Source organism: Balaenoptera musculus, chromosome 10 (assembly GCF_009873245.2).
Source record: "Balaenoptera musculus isolate JJ_BM4_2016_0621 chromosome 10, mBalMus1.pri.v3, whole genome shotgun sequence".
NCBI classification, from domain to species: domain Eukaryota; kingdom Metazoa; phylum Chordata; class Mammalia; order Artiodactyla; family Balaenopteridae; genus Balaenoptera; species Balaenoptera musculus.
This window is the reverse complement of record NC_045794.1, coordinates 20,699,509-20,707,709: the sequence shown is the minus strand read 5'-3', so window position 1 is coordinate 20,707,709 and position 8,201 is coordinate 20,699,509. Positions and strand designations below refer to the sequence as shown.

At 40.3% G+C, this 8,201-nt stretch overlaps 1 non-coding gene across 1 annotated transcript; it reads right to left on the bottom strand.

The window, feature by feature from the left end:
* Window positions 1–291: 291 nt before the first annotated feature.
* TRNAK-UUU lies at window positions 292–364 on the bottom strand. The gene has a single exon. It is a non-coding gene; the product is annotated as a tRNA-Lys (tRNA).
* Between the last annotated feature and the right edge of the window lie 7,837 nt (window positions 365–8,201).

The window sequence follows — 8,201 nt, the reverse complement described above, 5'->3', positions numbered from 1 at the left end:
AGCTCTACTGAATCAGAATCTGCATTTTAACAAGGTAATTCATTTGCACATTCACATTTGAAAACGCTGATCTAAATACTTCTCAGCAAACATCAAATGGAGGTACTACTGAGAAACTATTGCGAGGTTAGAAAAAGATTTATTTGTTTATTTTTTTAAATATTTTCTGTTGGTTTTATATAGATATTCTTTATTTTGTTTAGGTTATATCTCTTTCTTCCCTCTATTATTATTATTATTATTATTATTGTTATATTTTTGGGCCGCACCTCGAGGTTTGTGGTATCTTAGTTCTCCAACCAGGGATTGAACCTGGGCCTTCAGCAGTAAAAGTGCAGAGTCCTAACCATTGGACCACCAGAGAGTTCCCAGAAAAACATTCATCTGAAAGACAGAATCAATTTTATCAACAAAGGCATTTGTTCTGAAGTCGAAGTCATTTTACATCACTGTAATCAAGGTAGTCTTGAGTTTGCTCAAAACCCAACATGTGCAGGTTTGATTATGAAATGCACTTCCTGAATTGCTAATTACTTCTGAGTTTTCTCCTGGCACTTCCTTTCTGTCTCAGCCTCATGTGAGTAAATTATCATAGTGGTCTCTGTGAAAATTACCACACAGGAAACAACAGGAGACTCTTAATTACTGAATTCCCACACAGCATTTATTCTTTATATTAGAGCCTTTGGAGAGCCTCTGGGCATATATACACAATTAAAAAGATAAACAAGATTCCCAGCCAAGTTGCAGCTGTTCTTAACTTTCTTGGAACACTAACCTGGATAACTGCTTCCTTTTATATCAGAGTAAGTTCCCTGCCAGTGACAGTTTGTTGTCTAATAACCTGAGGGACCGGAGTATGCTTGCGAGGCACTGCAGGTGCAGTGCTGGGCCCAAGGGATCCCAGTGGCTTTTCCTTCCCCAGCTCTGAGTGTAGTAGGTTTCTTAGAACCTGAAATTAGGGTGCTGAGAGACAAGTCAGTTAGGTTTAGCTCCTACCAGAAGAATGTTTCTTGCTCTCCTGTGGACCAGAAGTGACTCTTACATTGGCTGCACTGCACCTAAACCAGCACAGACAGAAGAAACAGCTGGCCCTTTTAGAAGATCATTCTTATGTTTAACGTGTTAGGAATTTTTTTTCTCTAAAGTCTAAAATCCTTTTTGCTGCCAAATGAAGACATTTTCATACATATTCCATCTACAGACAGACATCTACACACTGGAGAAAATGATAGAGTATTAGTGTTCAGTGTTCAATAATGCTTCTCTAGGTAAAACTCCTATTCTCCTCTTTGTGCCTCATTTTTTCTCTTTAACTTTTGTGTCTTTTTTAAAACCCTCTCAAAGCTCTCTTCTCTCAGCCTTCAGACTCCACACCTGGACGATGAGCTTTAGTAAGCTTCTGGGCAGTGGAGAGGACACCGTCCTTACAGGCAGCATTCCTTCTATACTTCCTGATATGATGCTCTTTTTCCTACATTGCTTTACACCCCCCTGGAGAATCAACTGTATTTCTTTCTTCAGTGGTTTTTTCTTTTCAGCCATGGTGGTTGTCCCTTTTGCCCCTCTTCATCCTCGTTTAAGATACTTTCTCCAGTTTGCCAGTAAATAACAGGTCTACTTCTAACTTCCAGATAGTCCTTGTGTTGCTAAAATGAAATTTGGTGTCACCAGTGATTAAACCAAGAGGAAACTCCAAGCAGTTGTAGTGTAATGCTGAGCAACAGACTGAAGTCAGGAGTTCTGGATGTGAGGCTCTCACCCCCTATCTCCTCCACCAGCTCCGCCAACTGGCCCCGTGACCTTGAACAGATTTAGTGCTCTAAAAAGAAGGACTTGCATTAGTTGACTCCTTAAGTCTCTTCTTGCTCTAAGCTTCCTCAAGTCTGAGAAATCTGTCATTAGTGGACTCAGTCTTTTCCACAATCCTTTCCATCCCTCCACTCTCCTTTAATTTTTCTATTTTTAAGAGCTCATTTGCTTGAAAATTACTCTTGGGGGAGATTAACCAAGATGGCGGAGTAGAAGGACGTGCTCTCACTCCCTCTTGCGAGATCACCAGAATCACAACTGGCTGCTGGACAATCATTGACAGGAAGACCCTGGACTTCACCAAGGAGGATACCCCACGTCCAAGGACAGAGGAGAAGCCACAGTGAGACGGTAGGAGGGGCGCAATCAGAGTAAAATCAAATCCCATAACTGCTGGGTGGGTGACTCACAGACTGGCGAACACTTATACCACAGAAGTCCACCCACTGGAGTGAAGGTTCTGAGCCCCACGTCAGGCTTCCCAACCTGGGGGTCCGGCAACGGGAGGAGGAATTCCTAGAGAATCAGACTTTGAAGCCTAATGGGAATTGATTGCAGGACTTTGACAGGACTGGGGGAAACAGAGACCCCACTCTTGGAGGGCACACACAAAGTAATGTGTGCATCAGGACCCAGGGGAAGGAGCAGTGACCCTGGGGGAGACTGAACCAGACCTACTTGCTGGTGTTGGGGGGTCTCCTGCAGAGGCGAGTGGTGGCTCTGTTCCACCGTGGGGATAAGGACACTCGCAGCAGAGGTTCTGGGAAGTTCTCCTTGGCGTGAGCCCTCCCAGAGTCTGCCATTAACCCCACCAAAGAGCACGGGTAGGCTCCAGTGTTGGGTTGCCTCAGGCAAAACAACCAACAGGGAGGGAACCCAGCCCCACCCATCAACAGTCAAGTGGATTAAGGTTTTACTGAGCTCTGACTGCCACAGCAACAGGGAGGGAACCCAGCCCCACCCATCAACAGTCAAGTGGATTAAGGTTTTACTGAGCTCTGACCGCCACAGCAACAGTCAGCTCTACCCACCACCAGAGCCTCCCATCAAGCCTCTTAGATAGCCTCAACCACCAGAGGGCAGACAACAGAAGCAAGAAAAACTATAATCCTGCAGCCTGTGGACCAAAAACCACAGTTACAGAAAGATAGACAAGATGAAAAGGCAGAGGGCTATGTACCAGACGAAGGAACAAGAAAAAACCCCAGAAAAACAACTAAATGAAGTGGAGATAGGCAACCTTCCAGAAAAAGAATTCAGAATAATGATAGTGAAGATGATCCAGGACCTCGGAATAAGAATGGAGGCAAAGATTGAGAAGATGCAAGAAATGATTAACAAAGACCTAGAAGAACTAAAGAACAAACAAACAGAGATGACCAATACAATAAATGAAATGAAAACTACACTAGAAGGAATCAATAGCAGAATAACTGAGGCAGAAGAACGGATAAGTGACCTGGAAGACAGAATGGTGGAATTCACTGCTGCGGAACAGACTAAAGAAAAAAGAATGAAAAGAAATGAAGACAGCCTAAGAGACCTCTGGGACAACATTAAACGCAACAACATTTGCATTATAGGGGTCCCAGAAGGAGAAGAGAGAGAGAAAGGACCAGAGAAAATATTTGAAGAGATTATAGTCGAAAACTTCCCTAACATGGGAAAGGAAATAGCCACCCAAGTCCAGGAAGCGCAGAGAGTCCCATACAGAATAAACCCAAGGAGAAACACGCCGAGACACATAGTAATCAAAGTGGCAAAAATTAAAGACAAAGAAAAATTATTGAAAGCAGCAAGGGAAAAACGACAAATAACATACAAGGGAACTCCCATAAGGTTAACAGCTGATTTCTCAGCAGAAACTCTGCAAGCCAGAAGGGAGTGGCATGATATACTTAAAGTGATGAAAGGGAAGAACTTACAACCAAGATTACTCTACCCGGCAAGGATCTCATTTAGATTTGATGGAGAAATCAAAAGCTTTACAGACAAGCAAAAGCTAAGAGAATTCAGCACCACCAAACCAGCTCTACAACAAATGCTAAAGGAACTTCTCTAAGTGGGAAACACAAGAGAAGAAAAGAACCTACAAAAGCAAACCCAAAACAATTAAGAAAATGGTCATAGGAACATACATATCGATAATTACCTTAAACGTGAATGGATTAAATGCCCCAACCAAAAGACATAGACTGGCTGAATGGATACAAAAACAAGACCCATATATATGCTGTCTACAAGAGACCCACTTTAGACCTAGGGACACATACAGACTGAAAGTGAGGGGATGGAAAAAGATATTCCATGCAAATGGAAATCAAAAGAAAGCTGGAGTAGCTATACTCATATCAGATAAAATAGACTTTTCTTTTTTTTTTTTTTTTTAATTTATTTATTTATTATTTATGGGTGTGTTGGGTCTTCGTTTCTGTGCGAGGGCTTTCTCTAGTTGCGGCAAGCGGGGGCCACTCTTCATCGCGGTGCGCGGGCCTCTCATTATCGCGGCCTCTCTTGTTGTGGAGCACAGGCTCCAGACGCGCAGGCTCAGTAATTGTGGCTCACGGGCCCAGCTGCTCTGCGGCATGTGGGATCTTCCCAGACCGGGGCTCGAACCCGTGTCCCCTGCATTGGCAGGCAGATTCTCAACCACTGCGCCACCAGGGAAGCCCAAAATAGACTTTAAAATAAAGAATGTTACAAGAGACAAAGAAGGACACTACATAATGATCCAGGGATCAATCCAAGAAGAAGATATAACAATTATAAATATATATGCACCCAACATAGGAGCACCTCAATACATAAGGCAACTGCTAACAGCTATAAAAGAGGAAATCGACAGTAACACAATAATAGTGGGGGACTTTAACACCTCACTTACACCAATGGACAGATCATCCAAAATGAAAATAAATAAGGAAACAGAAGCTTTAAATGACACAATAGACGAGATAGATTTAATTGATATATATAGGACATTCCATCCAAAAACAGCAGATTACACGTTCTTCTCAAGTGCGCACGGAACATTCTCCAGGATAGATCACATCTTGGGTCACAAATCAAGCCTCAGTAAATTTAAGAAAATTGAAATCATATCAAGCATATTTTCTGACCACAACGCTGTGAGATTAGAAATGAATTACAGGGAAAAAAACGTAAAAAGGACAAACACATGGAGGCTAAACAATACGTTACTAAATAACCAAGAGATCACTGAAGAAATCAAAGAGGAAATAAAAAAATACCTAGAGACAAATGACAATGAAAACACGACAACCCAAAACCTATGGGATGCAGCAAAACCGGTTCTAAGAGGGAAGTTTATAGCTATACAAGCCTACCTAAAGAAACAAGAAAAATCTCAAGTAAACAATCTAACCTTACACCTAAAGAAACTAGAGAAAGAAGAACAAACAAAACCCAAAGTTAGCAGAAGGAAAGAAATCATAAAGATCAGAGCAGAAATAAATGAAATAGAAACAAAGAAAACAATAGCAAAGATCAATAAAACTAAAAGTTGGTTCTTTGAGAAGATAAACAAAATTGATAAGCCATTAGCCAGACTCATCAAGAAAAAGAGGGAGAGGACTCATCAATAAAATCAGAAATGAAAAAGGAGAAGTTACAACAGACACCGCAGAAATACAAAGCATCCTAAGAGACTACTACAAGCAACTTTATGCCAATAAAATGGACAACCTGGAAGAAATGGACAATTCTTAGAAAGGTATAACCTTCCAAGACTGAATCAGGAAGAAACAGAAAATATGAACAGACCAATCACAAGTAATGAAATTGAAACTGTGATTAAAAATCTTCCAACAAACAAAAGTCCAGGACCAGATGGCTTCACAGGTGAATTCTATCAAACATTTAGAGAAGAGCTAACACTCATCCTTCTCAAACTCTTCCAAAAAATTGCAGAGGAAGGGACACTCCCAAACTCATTCTATGAGGCCACCATCACCCTGATACCAAAACCAGACAAAGACACTACAAAGAAAGAAAATTACAGACCAATATCACTGATGAATATAGATGCAAAAATCCTCAACAAAATACTAGCAAACAGAATCCAACAACACATTAAAAGGATCATACACCACGATCAAGTGGGATTTATCCCAGGGATGCAAGGATTCTTCAATATACGCAAATCAATCAATGTGATACACCATATTAACAAATTGAAGAATAAAAACCATATGATCATCTCAATAGATGCAGAAAAAGCTCTTGACAAAATTCAACACCCATTTCTGATAAAAACTCTCCAGAAAGTGGGCATAGAGGGAACCTACCTCAACATAATAAAGGCCATATATGACAAACCCACAGCAAACATCATTCTCAATGGTGAAAAACTGAAAGCATTTCCTCTAAGATCAGGAACGAGACAAGGATGTCCACTCTCACCACTATTATTCAACATAGTTCTGGAAGTCCTAGCCATGGCAATCAGAGAAGAAAAAGAAATAAAAGGAATACAAATTGGAAAAGAAGGAGTAAAACTGTCACTGTTTGCGGATGACATGATACTATACATAGAGAATCCTAAAACTGCCACCAGAAAACTGCTAGAACTAATTAATGAATATGGTAAAGTTGCAGGATACAAAATTAATGCACAGAAATCTCTTGCATTCCTATACACTAATGATGAAAAATCTGAAAGAGAAATTATGGAAACACTCCCATTTACCATTGCAACAAAAAGAATAAAATACCTAGGAATAAACCTACCTAGGGAGACAAAAGACCTGTATGCAGAAAACTATAAGACACTGATGAAAGAAATTAAAGATGATACCAACAGATGGAGAGATATACCATGTTCTTGGATTGGAAGAATCAACATTGTGAAAATGAGTATACTACCCAAAGCAATCTACAGATTCAATGCAATCCCTATCAAATTACCAATGGCATTTTTTACGGAGCTAGAACAAATCATCTTAAAATTTGTATGGAGACACAAAAGACCCTGAATAGCCAAAGCAGTCTTGAGGCAAAAAAATGGAGCTGGAGGAATCAGACTCCCTGACTTCAGACTATACTACAAAGCTATAGTAATCAAGACAATATGGTACTGGCACAAAAACAGAAACATAGATCAATGGAACAAGATAGAAAGCCCAGAGATTAACCCATGCACCTATGGTCAACTAATCTATGACAAAGGAGGCAAAGATATACAATGGAGAAAAGACAGTCTCTTCAATAAGTGGTGCTGGGAAAACTGGACAGCTACATGTAAAAGAATGAAATTAGAATGCTCCCTAACACCATACACAAAAATAAACTCAAAATGGATTAGAGACCTAAATATAAGACTGGACACTATAAAACTCTTAGAGGAAAACATAGGAAGAACACTCTTTGACATAAATCACAGCAAGATCTTTTTTGATCCACCTCCTAGAGTAATGGAAATAAAAACAAAATAAACAAGTGGGACCTAATGAAACTTCAAAGCTTTTGCACAGCAAAGGAAACCATAAACAAGACGAAAAGACAACCCTCAGAATGGGAGAAAATATTTGCAAATGAATCAACGGACAAAGGATTAATCTCCAAAATATATAAACAGCTCATTCAGCTCAATATCAAAGAAACAAACACCCCAATCCAAAAATGGGCAGAAGACCTAAATAGACATTTCTCCAAAGAAGACATACAGACGGCCACGAAGCACATGAAAAGATGCTCAACATCACTAATTATTAGAGAAATGCAAATCAAAACTACAATGAGGTATCACCTCACTCCTGTTAGAATGGGCATCATCAGAAAATCTACAAACAACAAATGCTGGAGAGGGTGTGGAGAAAAGGGAAACCTCTTCACTGTTGGTGGGAATGTAAATTGATACAGCCACTATGGAGAACAGTATGGAGGTTCCTTAAAAAACTAAAAATAGAACTACCATATGACCCAGCAATCCCACCACCACTCAGGGCATATACCCTGAGAAAACCATAATTCAAAAAGACACATGCACCCCAATGTTCATTGCAGCACTATTTACAATAGCCAGGTCATGGAAGCAACCTAAATGCCCATCAACAGACGAATGGATAAAAAAGAAGTGGTACATATATACAATGGAATATTACTCAGCCATAAAAAGGAACGAAATTGAGTCATTTGTTGAGACGTGGATGGATCTAGAGACTGTCATACAGAGTGAAGTAAGTCAGAAAGAGAAAAACAAATATCGTATATTAACGCATGTATGCGGAACCTAGAAAAATGGTACAGATGAGCCGGTTTGCAGGGCAGAGGTTGAGACACAGATGTAGAGAATGGACATATGGACACCAAGGGGGGAAAACTGCGGTGGGGTGGGGATGGTGGTGTGCTGAATTGGGCGATTGGGATTG